This window comes from Monodelphis domestica, chromosome 1 (assembly GCF_027887165.1).
Source record: "Monodelphis domestica isolate mMonDom1 chromosome 1, mMonDom1.pri, whole genome shotgun sequence".
Classification (NCBI taxonomy): domain Eukaryota; kingdom Metazoa; phylum Chordata; class Mammalia; order Didelphimorphia; family Didelphidae; genus Monodelphis; species Monodelphis domestica.
The window spans coordinates 412,328,912-412,346,489 of NC_077227.1; the positions used below are offsets into that span (position 1 = coordinate 412,328,912).

Below are 17,578 nucleotides of genomic sequence, written 5' to 3' on the forward strand. Positions count from 1 at the left end.
TGCCTTCCAGCATGGTTAGGTTAATTCACAATTCCACCAGCAATGCTTTAGTGTCCCAATTTCACCACATTCCCTCCAACATTTATTATTTTCCTTTACTGTCATATTGGCCAATCTGCTAGATGTGAGGTGGTACCTCAGTGTTGGAGAGACTCCATTTAGAATCACTGTAGATAATATAAAATATTTAGGAATCTATCTGTCAAGACAAACACAGGGATTATATGAATACAACTATAAAACACTTTTCACACAATTAAAACTAGATCTAAACATTTGTAAAACATTAATTGCTTATGGATATAATGAACTAATATAATAAAAAGTACAATCCTACCTAATTCAATATAAGATTTAAATTAATATACAACACTTCAAGACTTATATTTTATAGAGTTTATTAATAATCACTTGAAGTAGAAGGAATAAAAATGAAATAGAAGTAAAAAAACCTAATTATCTAACAAAATTAAAACCACATGAGGAAGTTGTCCTGCCTCTCCCCATCACCTCACCTCCATAGCATGCTGTCACTGAAAGAGAGACTGAACGTGGGGCAACACCAAACTTATATCCTCCCTATGTCAGCACATAACATGAGAAAGAATATGGAATGCTAGGAATTGGAGTTCTAGGTACAGAAATTAATTACACAATTAATTTACTTATTTAGTGCCATACCTATCAAATTACAAAAAAAATGGTTTTTTTCTAATGATCTTAAACTGTACAATGAAGCAGTTATCCTCAAAACAATATGGTGGGGCAGTGGGGTGGCTCAGTGGACTGAAAGCCAGGCCTGAAGATGGGAGGTCCTAGGTCCAAATCTGGCCTCAAACACTTCCTAACTGTAAAACCCTGGGTCAGTCATTGCCAAGCCCTTACCACTCTTCTGCCTTGGAACCAATACATAGTATTGATTCTAAGATGGAAGGTAAAGGTTTTAAAAAAAATGTACTGACTAAGGAATAGATGGGTGGATCAATAGAATAGACTAGGGGATAAATTACTTCAGCAAGCTAGTGTTTGATAAATCCAAAGATCCTAGCTTTTTGGATCAGAACCCAATATTTGACAAAAACTGCTGAGAAAATTGGAAAATGGTATGGGAAAAATTAGCTTTAGGTCAGCATCTCACACCTTATACCAAGATAAATTCAAATTGGCTAAATGACTTAAATATAAAGAGGGAAATTATAAGTAAACTAGGTGAACATAGGATAGCATATCTGTCAGATCTATAGGGAAGGGAAGAATTTAAGATCAAGCAAGAGATAGAGAACAAGGGGGCAGCTGGGTGGCTCAGTGGATTGAGAGTCAGGCCTAGAGATGGGAGGTCCTGGGTTCAAATCTGACCTCAGACACTTCTCAGCTGTGTGACCCTGGGCAAGTCACTTGACCCCCATTGCCTAGCCCTTACCACTCTTCTGCCTTGGAGCCAATACACAGTATTGACTCCAAGATGGAAGGTAAGGGTTTTAAAAAAAGAGAGATAGAGAACATTAAAACATGTAAAATGATTAATTTTAATTATATTAAATTTAAAAGTTTTTTTTTTTTGTACAGACAAAATCAGTGCAACCAAAATCAGAAGGGAAGCAAGAAGCTGGGGAAAAGTTTTTATAACAAAATGAAAAAGGTCTAATTTCTAAAATACATAAGGAAGGGGGCAGCTGGGTAGCTGGGTAGCTCAGTGGATTGAAAGCCAAACCTAGAGACAGGAGGTCCTACGTTCAAATCTGGCCTCAGAAACTTCACAGCTGTGTGACCCTGGGCAAGTCACTTAACCCCTATTGCCTAGCCCTTACCACTCTTCTGCCTTGGAACCAATACACAGTATTGACTCCAAGATGGAAGGTGAGGGTTTAAAAAAAATCATCAATCTGGGAAATAGAGATCAGGAACACAAGAGGGCAGACTATGGGAATTTAGACCCCTGGAGCTGGACAGCAAAGGCCCCTCTCAGCCAGGAAACAAACATTTATCAGGTGCCTACCATGTGCTAAGTGCTTTACAAATAAAATACATAAGGAACTATGTCAAATGTACAAGAAATAAAGTCATTCCCCAATTGACAAATGGTTGAGGGATATGACTATACAGTTTGCAGATGAAGAAATCAAAACTATCAATAATCATGTGAAAAAGTGTTCTAAACCCCTCCTGATGGAGAAATGCAAATCAATACAACTCTGAGGTACCATCTTATACCTAGAAGTTTGGCCAATATGACAGTAAAGGAAAATAATGAATGTTGGAGGGGATATGGCCAAATTGGGACACTAATGTATTGCTAGTAGAATTGTGAATTGACACAACCATTATTCAAGGCAATTTGGAATTATGCCCAAAGGGATTTAAAAGAGTGCATATCCTTTGATCCAGCAATACCATTACTAGGTTTGTGCCCCAAAGAAGTAAAAAAACTGGGGATCGACGTGTTCGTACAAAAGTATTTATAGCTGTGCTTTTTGTGGTGGCAAAAATTTGGAAAATATGGGATTGTCCTTCAATTGGGTAATGGCTGAACAAATTGTGGTATATAATAGTGCTAGAGTTCTATTGTCCTGTAAGGAAAGATGAACTGCTTGGTTTCTATAAGAACTGGAAAGACCTACATGAACTGATGTGGAGTTAAATGAGCAGAACCAGGAGAACATTGTACAAAGTAACTGTAACACTGTTGGATGATCAAATGTGATAGATTTTGCTACTAATAGCAATGTAATGATCCAGGACAAACCCAAGGGACTTATGAGAAAGAATGCTATCCACATCTAAAGAAAGAATGGTTGGAGAAGAAATGCAGAAAAATTATTATTGATTTATTATTATTGATTTATCACTTGTTTATGTGGGTATTTGATTTGGGTTTTGATTTTAAAAGATTGCTGTATTACAAAAATGAATAATACAGAAAACAATGTGGCCTCAAACACTTAGCTAGTTAGCAATTTCCTATTTGAATCATTTAACCTCCATTACCTATCCCTTACCATTCCTTTTCCTTGGAACTAATACATGGTATTGATTGTAAAATGGAAGGTAAAGGATTAAAAAAAATATAACAATACCAACTATCACTTATATGATACTTTAAAGTTTTTTTTTAATATCCTTGCAAATGTAGTAGGGCAAGTTGGTCAGGAAACTTGATCAGTTAATTCCTGTGGTATCCTGAGCCCACTTGAAATAATCATAGAAAGTAATGCAAAAATCACAAAGACAATGAAGTATTAAGGTTTTAAATGAAGTGTAATAAAAGTTTATATATATATATATATATATATATATATATATATTTGTTTTATCTCTTTACAAGATGTCAAGAAACCTTCAGTCAAATCTGATGGAATTAAAAAAGACATTTTTCATTTTCTGGCTGGACATTAGATATGCTCTGGCTTGCTTTTATTTCATTTATTTAAAATTTTATTTTATTTTACCCTTAATTCCATGTATAAAGTTTGCAACATTTTAAAATGAATTTTGAGTCTCAAATTTTATTCTGTCTCCCATGGTAAGCAATCTTTTTATGTTTCTCTTGAATCTTGTATTTGAGAGTCAAATTTTCTATTCAGCTCTAGAAATGTTTGAAAGTCCTCTATTTCATTCAATAGTCATATTTTCTGCTCTGAAGGATTATGTTCAGCTTTACTGGGTAAGTGATTCTTGGTTGAAGTCCTAGCTCTTTTTTCCTCTGGAATATCATATTCCAGGCCCTCTAATCCTTTAATGTAGAAACTGTTAAATCTTCTGTTATTCTGAAATATTTGTATTGTTTCTTTTGTGCTGCTTGCAATATTATTTTCTTGACCTGGGAGTTCTGGAATTTGGTTATAATATTCCTTAGGGGTTATCCTTTTGGAATCTCTTCCAGAGAGGTGATTAATATATTCTATTTCTATTTTACCACATGGTTCTAGAATACCAGGGCAATCTTTCTTGATACTTCCTTGAAAGTTGATATCTAAACTTTTTAAATTATGGTTTTCAGGTAGTCCAATAATTCTTAAATTATTTCTCCTAGAATTATTTTCCCAGCCAGTTTTTCCAATTAAGTATTTCACACTTTTATTTTTTTCATTCTTGTGATGCCTTATGGAGTCATTAGCTTCCATTTGCTCAATTCTAATTTTTAAAACATGATTTTCTTCAGTGTGTTTTTGTACTGTCCTTTCTTTTTGGCCAATTTTACTTTTTAAAGAGTTCTTTTTCTCAATGAATATGTGTACCACTTTTTTTTTTTATGAGGCCAGTTCTGCATTTTAAGAAACTCTTCTCTTCATTGCATTTTTTTTTGCCTATTTTATCAATTTGCCTAGTCTGTTTTACAAGATATTAATTTCTTCAGTGATTTTTTTGTGCCTCCTTTACACAGTGGTTGATTTTTCTTTCATGATTTTCTTTTATCACTCTTATTTTTTCCTCTGATTTTTTCTACTTCTCTTATTTGATTTTAAAAATCTTTTTTGAGCTCCTCCATTAATTATTTTTGGGTTTGAGACCAGTTCATATTTTTTTGGAGGCATTGGATACAGCAGTATTGATTTTGTTGTCTTCTTCTGAGCTTGTGTTTTGGTCTTTCCTACCACCAAAATAACTTTCTGTTCTCTCTCTTTCTTTTTCCCCCCTCATTTTCCAGTGCTTTTATTTTAACTTAAAAAAAAAAACCCAACAAAAACCTGTTAAAATTAAGCTCTATAACTATGGTGGGAGGAGTACTATTCTAAGTTTCAGGTTCTTTGTGTAGTTGCCTTTAGAGTTAGCTCTGGGGATCTATCTGCTTACAGTTCTTCCAAGGTGGTATTATATAAGGAGAGGTGTGTTTATTTCTCTCCCATCCTTTTCTTTTGTCTGTGAACAACCACAAGCCCTCTTTTCTGCCTTGGAACTTTGACCAAGGTCCCCTCCTCCCTTGAGGCCACAATGCTGGTGTGGGCTAATTCTTCTCATCCTGAGACCAAGATGTAGGACTGCAACCTAGATCTGTGTATAGGCTATGTGACAAGTCTTTCACTCAGTGCCATCAAAGGAACCCTTGTAATAGGCTGAGCAGTTGTCTAACCCCTGTTACATTTTGTGCCTGAGAGCTCCAAAATCCTTTGAAGTTGATTCAGCTCCCCCTTAGGCTTGTTGCTGCACTGGGTCTTGCTTCTTTGTGCTCCACTTCTACCCAGGTGTAACAGATCTTTTGTGCTCGCCTTCTAAGTCGTTTTGAGCTGAACAATTCTTTCACCCCATCTTTTTGTGGGTTGTGCTTCTCCAGAATTTGTTTTGAGACATTTTATAGTATAGTTTTTGGAGGGTAATTTGGTAGAGACCAGGTGGGTTTCTGGATTGCCTTTAAAAAACTACTTTTCCAATCCTGGGGATTTGAGAATTGAGACATTTTTTAGCATATGACCTGGGAATTCTAGAGAGGTGCTAGCTAAAGAGGAAGAATCCAGCTGCTGAGAGGGAATTGCTTTTTACTTTTATCCTCTTAGATCTACCAGAGAGCAATAGAGTGGAGAGGGGATTATTTCACCCTTCTTCTCCTTCCCAGTCCCAACATTGGTGGTACTACTTGTTTAGTAAAAGGAAGTAAGGGTACAGGAAGCAGTCAGTAGAGGAGATTCTAAGGAGTGTAACCTCTGGCAGCAGAGATAGGGATTTAAGAGATTATTAGCACTGAAAATTGGGATTCAAACTGAGGAGAGTAGCAGGCTCAGGGAGCTCAAATGAGTTATCTGTCCAATGGAGATACTATCCAGAGGGGAGCAGTATGGGGAAATCATAAAAAGAGAAAGGGCACTAGGGCTTTGCAGTGAGGAAGCATGAATTGCTTTGGACACAAGTGTATGAGTATTTCACTATTAATGTGCAATTAAACAACATCAAAAGAACGAAAAAAAAAAGAAGTGTTCTATAGCTACTGCCTTTTTAGTAAATGATTTGTTTTAAGCTAATCGTGACTCCTGGCTGACTATTAAAGATAAGCAGTGAAGGCTTGTCAGGTTAGATCCATAAAGTAGTTTTGAACATAGCATGGAAGTACCCAAGTTGTCAGTGTAAATGTTCCCAGATTTGGGGTATGAGTGGATATATACACATTATTTAATCTGATCCAAATACCTACCCTGTTAGCAAAGCATTAAGGATATTATGGGTATCTCCATTTTGCAGATGAGTTAACTGAGTCTTGAAGAGGTTAGACCCATATGCCCATGGTTACAAAGCCAGAAAATGTCAGGGGATAGAACTTATAGTACTCAAACCATTGGAAGAGGTTTGTATAGATATAAAGTTTATTTAAGAGAGAAATTCTTACCTGTGTGGAACTTTCAAACTGCTTGTGCAAAAGGCACAAACAAAAATAGTTATGAGTGCAATCTCTCTTAATTGGCTGTGAAGTCCTTGAAGCTTGTCATAGTCATAAAACCATTGAGCTTGAAGGGATCTTAGAACATAGGATTTCAGAGCTGAAAAGCGATTTTAGCTTATGAAGTCCATTCCCCTTTTGACAGATGATGAAAAAATGAGACATGTACCTCTTTGTATCCTAAGTGCCTGTCATCCAGGTAAGTGCTCAATAAACATTCACTGATAAAAAAGATCCCTTCAGACTTATAATTAACCTGCCAAACTTATTTTGAATACATTTACATATAATTATGAAGTGAAGACTTAGCCAGCCGGATCACCTCTAAATTCAAATTGTTGTTTGTTTTTTTAGATGAATTTTCCTCTCTAGCCTAGGGGATATATGGATCATATATTTCTTAGTTTGTCAATTGTAATTAGATCTCGATTGAAGAATCCTCTGGGAACAAAGTTCAAAATGAAATGTTCAAAACAAAAATGAAATTGGTGAGATTGAAAAAAGATCAGAATAAACAAATGAGGTCTTAATCATTTAAGGAAGTGTCCCCAGTAAGTCCTAGACAGATTGTTGTATGTTATTTTTTTTAAGAAGCAGTTCGTAAAATTTCTGTAATCCTGCTGGATATATTAATAGATAGTCCTCATCAAGGTGATGCATAATTATGCAACATATTATTTAAGAGATGGTATCTAGAAAGAGAAGCCATAATCTAGCTTCATTAAGAACAAATAATGTCAGAGAAACCTCATTTTTTTGGATAGTGTTGCTAAATTGGTAGATCAGGAGAATGATGCAGACAAAATACAATTCAAATTCATCAAAGCATTTGACAAAATCATTCATGCTATATTTAGGAAAGATAAAGAAATGTGGAGTTGGTAATAATATAGTTGGGAGAACAGATATAATACCATTGGTTGAACAATGATACCAAAAGAACAGTCATTAAAGGATCAGTACCAGCTTGCAGAGGGAAATATCTAATGGAAGATCAGGAAATCTGTCCATGACCATGCATTGTGAAACATTTAAAACAATATTTTATTCATTCATTCATTCATTTATTATTCATTTATTCATCTATCTATCTATCTATCTATCTATCTATCTATTTTTTAAACCCTTACCTTCCGTCTTGGAATCAATACTGTGTATTGGCTCCAAGGCAGAAGAGTGGTAAGGGCTGGGCAATGGGGGTCAAGTAACTTGCCCAGGGTCACACAGCTGGGAAGTGTCTGAGGTCACATTTGAATCTAGGACCTCCCGTCTCTAGGCCTGGCTCTCAATCCACTGAGCCACCCAGCTGCCCCCTTAAACAATATTTTAAGTGAAGCTATCTGGCAAGTATGTTAGTTAAATTTGCAAACGACCTAAAGTAGGGAGGGATAGCTAACACATCAGAGTTGGGATACAAAATATTTCAGAAATTTAAAATGACATATTGAATCTAAAAAGATGAAATTGAGTGGGATGAGTATAAAATTGTATACTTAGTTTTAAAAAAATCAACTTCACAAGTATAAGAAGTGGGGAGTAAAATAAGAGAATAGCTCCTAAGAAAAAGATTTGGATTTTATGTAATTGATATCTTAATAAGAATTCAGAGTGACATGGCAGGCAAAAAAGCAAATACTATTCTAGGATGCATTTATGTCCAGAGCACTGGAGGCCAAGGACACTAGAAAATTGAAGTACCACATGTGGAGTGATGTGCTAAGTACATGCCATATTTTAGGAAGGGCATAGACAATATGAAGTATGTCTGAAAGAAGATGACTAGAATAATGAGAGGAAGGAGACTATGCCTTTTGAGGATAAATTGAAGGAACAGGATTTTTTTTTTAGCTAGTTAGAAAGAAAACTTAGGGGCATTTGATAACAATCCTTAAGTAGCTGAAGACTTATTTCACTTGGTTTTAGAGGGCAAGGCAGAACTAGGAATAATGGATAGAAATTGCCTGAGTATTGTATAATTTGAATCTGTTACCCTAAAAACTATGATCCCCAGAACCCTACTAACTTCCTGTGCTGATGTAGACAGGATATAAATTGGGTAGCGTTCCATCTCTTTCTCTCTTTCTTTCCTGTTGTGAATTTTTTGGGGGCAGGGATTTTTGAGCAGGTAGGAAAAACTTAGTCATGTGGTTCTGTTTTGCCAGATAATAAACTTTATAAAAATAATATTTGAAGTATTGGACATTAATTTAAATCTTACAGTATCTCGCTACTTTTAATGCCTCTCTAAGCAAAAGTGCTTCATACCTATTGACTGAAAGCAATGATGGAAAGAATTGTTGCCCTTCCTTGTTGGGAGAAGTTTATTAACTATAGAACTTTCGAATGAATAGTAACCAGATCATCAGATAGCCCTGAAGATAACATCTCCATTTCAGACTACAGCTAAAGCCCAATAAGAGGTTAAAATAGATGACTAAAATAAAGAGAGCTGTATATCTTTCCTACTAATGAGAGGCTTACCAGGGATAGGACTAATCTATTATCCATTCATTATAGAGGTGGCTGAAATTTGACTGAGAGAATTGTGGCCTATTCCCTTCAGATGAGAAGTTTACCAGCCATAGCATACTCTAGAGCAGTGATGGTGAACCTATGGAATGAGTGCCAAAGATGGCATGCAGAGTACTCTCTGTGGGCACATGCACTGTTCCTCCTTCCCCCCATCTCCCAGGTGGTTACTAGAAAGGCAGAGGGCCTTGGGTGGAGCTGCTCACACCCTCATCCCTCTGCCCAGCAGCCAATGGGAGGCTTTCTCCTTCCCCTGTGTTGGGTAAGGGAGAGGGCATGACACTTGGTCTGGGAGGTGGTGGTACTCCATCTCTAAAAGGTTCACTATCACTGTTCTGGTGGATGGTGGACAGGATATTAGGTGACCCTGAAGATATTCAGAGGACTGCAGATCTTGTGGAACACTGGAGAAAACTCTCAGCCGGAAACAAAATCTTTGAAAAGCAGAGAAATTAAATCACTAGAAAACAATGGTAGCTTTTGGGTGTCAGAATGAGTTGCACCTTCATGAGTATGCTTTGACCACAGTTTTTATTCATAGCCATACAGATATGCATGACCCCTGTGTATATTTACCCTTCCAATTAACAGCATGTGAATTTATAATAGAGTGATCTCCAGGTTAATAGAGGGAATTTTATGTCATTACTTTTGTTGTTATGCTATTTTATTGAATGAGTTTATTCTGAATTATGTGAATCTTCTGGCTGACCAGTAAAAACAAACATATTGGTAAGGGCTTCTGAATTATGATTTGTAGAGTATATGATTTATGAAATGCCAAGTACTAGTAATAGTTTTCTGGGGAACCATATAGGATGGGAGCACATACTATTGAAATGAAGATTCTGGAGTCCAAAGAGGAGGAGAGACTTGATCAAGATCTCATATAGCTAGAGCTAGAACCTAGCCCTTTTGATTCCCATATTTCATGCCCTTTCCATTGCATGTATTGCTTCCTTTCTAGAAAAATTTTCATTGAGGCAATTGGGAACTGGTCATTAGAAGTGTTTTTTTTTTTAAACTTGGAAGTTAAGTAAAAATCAAGACTCTCAGGATTCACATGGGCTTCTTATGCTTTTGTATATTAAACAAAATCACTAGCAGAAAGAAATGCTTGCATTTTCTAATATTCAGGAAGACAAATCACTGCAAATGACCTCAGAAGGTATCTAGTTCAACTCCTCTTCAAATCATGAATCATCTCAACAAAATCTCTAATTGAGATCATCCAGCCTGTTCTTTGCTTAAAGTCCTTTGCTTATGGAGTGCTATTTTCTGAGAGAACTCATTCTACTTTGGGATATATTTACTTTTTAAGTCATTTTAATATTATTTTATTGAAGTGAAACTTCCATCTCTGCAACTTCTACTCATGAGAACTAATTCTGTCCCTTCACTGGTCAGATCCTTCATTGCATGGATGAGCTCTGATTCATAAGCTAAGTGACAGACGTCTTGAATTCTGTCTGGGTGATTGCTCAGTGTGGTTAGATACAGCAGTGACCCACCGCTTGCTCTTTCCCTATAGTCACAGTCATCACTGGTTTCTGTGGTTGCCCCTTTAAAAAATTTCACACTTTCCCACCTAGCCGGAAGGAAGAAGTGGGTCCATGATAATTTGATAAGAAACCAGTGCTAGTGAGACTAATGTGAATTTTCAGTTTTCTTGTCCGATTCTCTCCATTGGTGTCCCAATCACTTCAACTCTGTAAGCCTGTTTTCTCATCTATAAAAGGGAGAAGGATATCTTCTCCAAGAACTTCCATGGGTTCTTAATAAGAAAATACAGGGCTTAAATAAGAAAATATGTCAAAATATAAACTTTTAAAAAAGCATTATAGTTATATAGGGTGATATTATTAATATTATTTAATTCACATCAGTAATCACATTTACTGGCAACTAGGTGGTACAGGGAAGTGATGGGGTTACATAGTAGGTAAAGCCCTGGATGTTGAGTTAGGAAGGCTCATTTTCATGAGTTCAAAACTGGCCTCAGACATTTAATAGCTGCGTGACCTTGGGCAAGGCTCTTAACTCTATGTGCCTTAGTTTCTCATCTGTAAAAAGAACTGGAGAAGGAAATAGCAAACTAATCCAGCAAGAAAACTTCAAAGAGGGTCACAGAGTCAGACATTACTGAAAACAATTGAACAACAAGGCGGTACTAATGGATAGAGCACTGGACCTGGAATCAAAAAGATTTGAATTCAAATCTAGTATCAAATACTTGTGAGTCATGTGACCCTAGGCAAATCACTTATTTGCTTTTTGCCTCAGCTCCCTCTGTTATAAAATGGGGATAATGATAGTACCTATCTCTCAGGGTTATTGTGAAGATCAAATGATTGCATATTTGTTTGTGCTTAGCAGCATGCTGAATAAATGTTCATTCCCATTTCTTCCCTCTTATTGTATATTGTAAATAGGACACCATACTAAGCTAGAAGTTAGGCTTAAAGACTTAGAATTTTTGAGTCAGAAAATATTTTAGGAAACTAGAACATTAGATATGGAGGCAACTCAGTCACTCAGCAGGCAGTACCTGCTCCATACTGGCACCATGCTCCATACTGGAGACATAGAAACATCACTGAAACAATTCCTTCCCTGGAGAAGCTTAGGTCTAGTGAGGAGGGATTATGTGTACATAGAAAGATATATACAAAAAAATTCCCCAAAACACAGTGGTTTTGTGTGTGTGCATGCGTGTGTGTGTGTGTACCTGGATGATTATCTTAGAAATCTGTCTTCATTTCAGATGAGGAAACTAAAGTCCAAAGAGGAGAAATGATTCATTACACCAAAAGATATAGATAGGAGTTTCTGAGTTGAGGTATGAACTTGGGTCTCGGCCTACCAATCTAGGGTTCACTCCACTATATCATGTTGAGCTTTTAGTGACAGACTCAGTGATCATCAAAAAAAATGTTTGCAACCATGCATAACAATTCTAACCTCTTGGACAAATTCCACAAGGTACAACTTGAGCCAGCAGTATGAAAAATACTCTCAAAAGAACATTAGAAAGACAAATTGCAAAATTAAATACCAAATCTGAAACCCTAAAATTTTAAAGGTGCGATCAAGAAAATTGAATGTAAGGATACAATTGAATTAAGAAATAAATTTGAGTTGGTTTTATGAAAAATTAACCATTGGTTGATCTGATTAAAAAATAAAGAATAATATTAAATCACTAGCATTAAAGATGAAAAGGGTGAATATACCAGTGAAGATGATGTTAAAAAATTATTAGGTTTTTTTTTTTGGCTTGTTTTTGTTTTATGTTTCATTTAAAAAAATTAATAACAAATTTTCACATAAGTTTTCCAAAGTTAAATGCTCCATATTGCCTCCCTTTCTCTTTCCCTCCTTGCTTCTGTAGTTGATGAGCAATTCAATCTGGGTTATACATGTATTATCACTCATTATCATTCATTTTTGTAAGTGAATAATCTTATAAAACCCAAACCCCAAATCATATGCTCAAACAATCAAAAATCATATGTTTTCATCTGTATTTCTACTCCAACCATTCTTTCTCTAGAGGTGGATAGCATTTGATTGTTCTCCAATATTGCAGTTACTTTGTATAATGTTCTCTCTGTTCTGCTTATTTCACTCTGCATCACTTCATGTAGGTCTTTCCAGCTCTTTCTCAAATCATCCTGTTCATTGTTCCTTAAAGCACAATAGTATTCCATTACCATCATATACTACCATTTTTTGAGCCATTTCCCAACTGAAGGACATCACTTTATTTTTATTTTTTTGAATTAACTTATTTAGTCAATTTAGAACATTATTCCTTGGTTACAAGAATCACACTATTTCAGGGGGCAGCTGGGTATCTCAGTGGATTGAGAACCAGGCCTAGAGACTGGAGGTTCTGGGTTCAAATATGGCCTCAGCCACTTCCTAGCTGTGTGACTCTGGGCAAATCACTTGACTCCCATTGCCTAACCCTTACCACTCTTCTGCGTTGGAGCCAATACACAGTATTGACTCCAAGATGGAAAGTAAGGGTTTAAAAAAAAAAGAATCACATTATTTCCCTCCCTCCCCTTCTCCCACCTTTCCTGTAGCCAACATGCTCTTTCATGGGTATTACATGTGTCCTTGATCAGAACCCATTTCCATGTTGTTGGTGTTTGCATTAGGATGTTCATTTAGGGTCTGCATCTCCAGCCATATCCCCTCAAACCAGGTATTCAAGCAGTTGTTTTTCTTCTGTGTTTCTAGTCCCACAATTTTTCCTCTGAATGTGGATAATGTTTTTCTTGTAGATTCCTACAAGTTGTTCAGGATCATTGCATTGCCACTAATGGAGAAGTCCATTACATTTGATTGTATCACAGTGTATTGGTCTCTGTGTACAATGTTCTCCTGGTTCTGTTCCTTTCTCTCTGCATCAATTCCTGGAGGTCATTCCAGTTCCCATGGAATTCCTTCACTTTATTATTCCTTTGAACACAATGGTATTCCATCACCAACATATACCACAATTTGTTCAGTCATTCTCCAATTGAAGGGCATCCCCTTATTTTCCAATTCTTTGCCACCACAAAAAGTGCAGCTATAAATATTTTTGTACAAATAAGTCCTTTCCCAATTTTTAAAAATATTTTTTGTATACAGACCCAAACATCAATGCTCGTTAAAGAATTTACTCTGTAATTTTCTTTCTCTGTTTTTGGTCTTCTTGGCTTAGGTATCAGCACCATATTTGTGTCATAAAAAGAATTTGGTAGAACTTTTTCTTTTCTTATTTTGCCAAATAGTTTGTATACTATAGGGATTAATTGTTCATTAAATGTTTGATAGAATTCACTTATGAATCCATGTGGTCCTGGAGATTTTTCTTGGGGAGTTCATTAATGGCTTGTTCAATTTCTTTGTCTGAGATAAGATTATTTAAGTATTTTATTTTCTATTTTGTTAATCTAGGAAATTTATGCTTTTGTAAATATTCATCCATTTCTCCCAAATTATCAGATTTATTGTTATGTAATTGGATAAAATGACTCCTAATGATTACTTTAATTTCCTTTTCATAAAAGGTAAAATCACTGTTTTCATTTTTGATACTGGTAATTTGATTCTGTTGTTTCTTTTAAAAAAATTAAATTAACCAATACTGTATTTTATTTATTTCCACAGAACCAACTCCTAGTCTTATTTATTAGTTAAATAGTTCTTTTACTTTCAATTTTTATTAACTTCTTTGATTTTTAGAATTTTGAAAATTAGTCTTTAATTGGGGATTTATTTATTTATTTATTTTAAGTTGCATGCCCAATTAATTGATTTACTTTTTCTCTATTTTATTGATATAAGCATTCAGGGTATAAATTTTCCCATAAGTATTTCTTTGGCTATATCCCGTAAATTTGATATTTTATCTCCTTATTGTCATTCTCTTTAATGAAATCAATGATTGTTTCTGTGATTTGTTCTTTGACCCACCCATTTTGAAGAATTAGATTAGTTTCCAACTAATTTTTAACTTGCCTCTCTATGAACCCTTATTAATTATAATTTTTATCACATTATGATCTGAAAAATTTGCATTTACTATTTCTGCTTTTCTGCATTTGGTTGTGAAGTTTTTATGCCCGAGTAAATGGTCAATCTTTGTATATGTACTATGTGCTGCTGAAAAGAAGATACATTCCTTTTTATCCCTATTCAATTTTCTCCAGCTATCTATTAACTCCAACTTTTCTAAAATTTCATTCACTTCCCTTCTTTCTTATTTATTTTTTTTATTAGATATATCTAGTTCTGATAGAGGAAGGTTGAGGTCCCCCACAAATATAGTTTTACTATCCATTTCTTCATTAACTTCCTTTAATTCCTTCCTTAAAAATCTGGATGTTATACTATTTGGTACATATATGTTGAGTACTGATATTTCTTCATTGTCTATACTGCCTTTTATCAAGATTTAATTATCTTCCTTATCTCTCTTAATCAAATCTATTTTTGCTTTAGCTTTGTCTGAGATCATGATTCCTATTCCTGCTTTCTTTGTCTCATTTGACACCCAATAAATTCTGCTCTAGCCTCTTGCCTTTACTCTTGCTTTTACTCTTTAGTGTGTGTCTACCTGCCTCAAATATGTTTCTTATAAAAAACATATGGTAGGATTCTGGCTTTTAATCTGTTCTACTATCTGTTTCCATTTTATGGGTGAGTTCATTCCATTTACATTTACAGTTATGATTACCATCTGTGTTTTCCCTTCCATCTGATTTTCTTTTTTAATCCTGACCTTTCTCTTTTCACTCTTTCTCTCCACACCAGTGTTTGCTTTTAATCACCCCCTTCATTCCCCCATCTTTATATTACTCTCCTCTCCACCTCCCCCTTTCTTATTTCCTTTGTACTTTTTTATAGAGAAAGATACGATTCTATACCCCAATGAATCTGGCTGTTCTTCCCTCTCTGAGTCATTTCCAATGAGAGTAAGATTTAAGTATTATCCATCACCACCCTCCTCCTCCCCTCCCCTCCATTTTAATAGTTCTCCCTCCCATGCCTCTTTATTGATATAATTTACTCCATTTTACTTCTCTCTTCCCATTTCCCTAAGTGCAATTCTTTTTTTCACCCTTAGATTTTTTTTTACTTATCATCCTAAACAGCTTATTATTACACACTCTCTCTATGTACACTTTTTCTAACTACTATGATAATGATAAAAATTTTTTAAGAGGTATAGATATCATCTTTCCATATAGGAATATAAGCAGTTTGATCTTATTGAAACACTTAACTTTTTTCTATTTCTTATTTGCCTTTTTATGCTTCTTTTGACTTTTGTATTTCTTTTGGACATCAGATTTTCTGTTTAAGTCTTGTCTTTTCTTCAGGAATGCCTTTAAAGGTTTGCATGTGGTTGCTTGGTTCTTGCTGCCTCCTATTAACTATGTTTTACTCTTTGTCATCATTGAAATTTTCTAGGGTGATATATTTCTTTTGCAATTTGCTTATTTTCTCAGCCTTTTTTTTTTTGTGCCTGCCTGTGGACTGGGAATTCGGAAGTCTGATGGTACTGTCTCCTCTGTTGCTGGCTCTCAGAGCTCTGCACTGTGAGCTATTTTGGCCTGGGGTAGGTCTTCACTGCAGTACAGACTTGAAAGAAACCAGCTCTATGGACTTCTCGGTCTTACTGCAGGCTAATGTTGGGACCTGGGATTTCAAAGGGTTGCTCTTGGGTGTGGGGAGCTCTTTTGTTACTATATCCAGGGTCCCAGGATCCCAAAGTTTGCCCATGCCCAGGTTCAGAACATGGTGCAGTATGTGGGGGTAGTGGTCAGGCAGCACTCCTCTGTGTGTAGTTTTGCTTTTGCTTTTCCCTTATCCCATGAAAATTTACTCTCTGCCTACCTTTCAAGTTGTATTCCATGGGAGAGTTCCTTAACTCTGTCTTGCTGTTGGTTTTTGACTCCTGTCACTGAGGCATTAAAAAAAAAAAATTGGTTTGGAAGGATTGTCAGAGCAGTTTCAGCTGCATCTATTTCCCAAGGAGATCAGGGAAAAGGAAAAGAACCTATATGTTCTAAATTATTTATGACATACTTCTTTGTAGTGGCAAAGAGCTGGAAATCAAGAGGGGGTGTCCATCAGTTGGAGAATTGTTAAACGAAGTTCTGGACTTTCTACTCTACTTAAGACTTGGCACAATTTCTCTAATCTAGTGGAGTTGGTGGAGGAAGGCGTTACAGGAGAGAGAGAAAATGAATGGATACTCAGATGAACACATTCAAGGTTTTGTAGCAGCATTGATTGCTTGGCTATTCAGGGCTGGTTCCAAAAAGAAGGCAGTTACTTTGATCAATGTCCAATTGTCTGGAAAAAAATTTTTTTTCTTACTCATGAAATCTAAGTTATAAAGTCTTGTGCAAAGGAAAATTCATCACCTATGGCCCTGTTTCCTTCTCTGAGTCTTGGGATCTAATTTTTGAGGGGCTTTGACAGAATGAAAAATCTGGTGCTCATTCACTAGCTTTGAATTTTAATGACCAGGAATACTATTTATTTTTAAAAACTGGACTCAAAACAATGTTTTCTTTGCTTCCCTTAGGTGACTGAGGCCAAATGAATAATGGAACAGAAAAATGCTAAGAAATCACAGAACTGGAGCAACCCCATGGGATAGCCAAAGGAAAATAAACACATATAGCCAGAGGCAGATCTGGCCATAGAAAGAGAAAGTGGACTCTTGCCACAGTCATCTTATTAGGACAATTGTAGAATCAATTCATTTAGTAACTAGAAATTTGATAGTGATGTGGTCATTGTAGCAGAACTATAATGAGGATTGAGGGATTATCCAGAATAAAGTTGGGAACCTTGCTCTGTCTTTTTTTTTTCTTTTAAAACCTAGAATCAATACTGCGTTTGGTTCCAAGGCAGAAGAGCAGTAAGGGCTAGGGAACTGGGGTTAAATGACTTGCCCAGGTTCACACAGCTAGGAAATGTTTAAGGTCAAATTGGAATCCAGAACGTCATGTCCACTGAGCAAACTTTCTCCCCCCAACCTTGTTCTGTTTTGCACATTGAGACCATAAAATTTTTTTTCTTATAATCCAAAGAGAAGATGGAATAAACCCATGTGAGAAACAAATGAATAATTAAAGCATAAATGATGAGAACGCACAGTTTCATAGCATG

At 35.8% G+C, this 17,578-nt stretch overlaps 1 long non-coding RNA gene across 1 annotated transcript in view; it reads left to right on the plus strand.

Annotated features, from left to right (window-relative positions):
- Window positions 1-17,259, plus strand: part of LOC103092226 (uncharacterized) — a 30,411-nt gene extending 13,152 nt beyond the window's left edge. The window contains exon 2 of the long non-coding RNA XR_008915257.1: window positions 16,989-17,259. This is a non-coding gene — a long non-coding RNA (uncharacterized LOC103092226). The remainder of the gene's footprint in view (window positions 1-16,988) is intronic.
- Window positions 17,260-17,578: the final 319 nt, after the last annotated feature.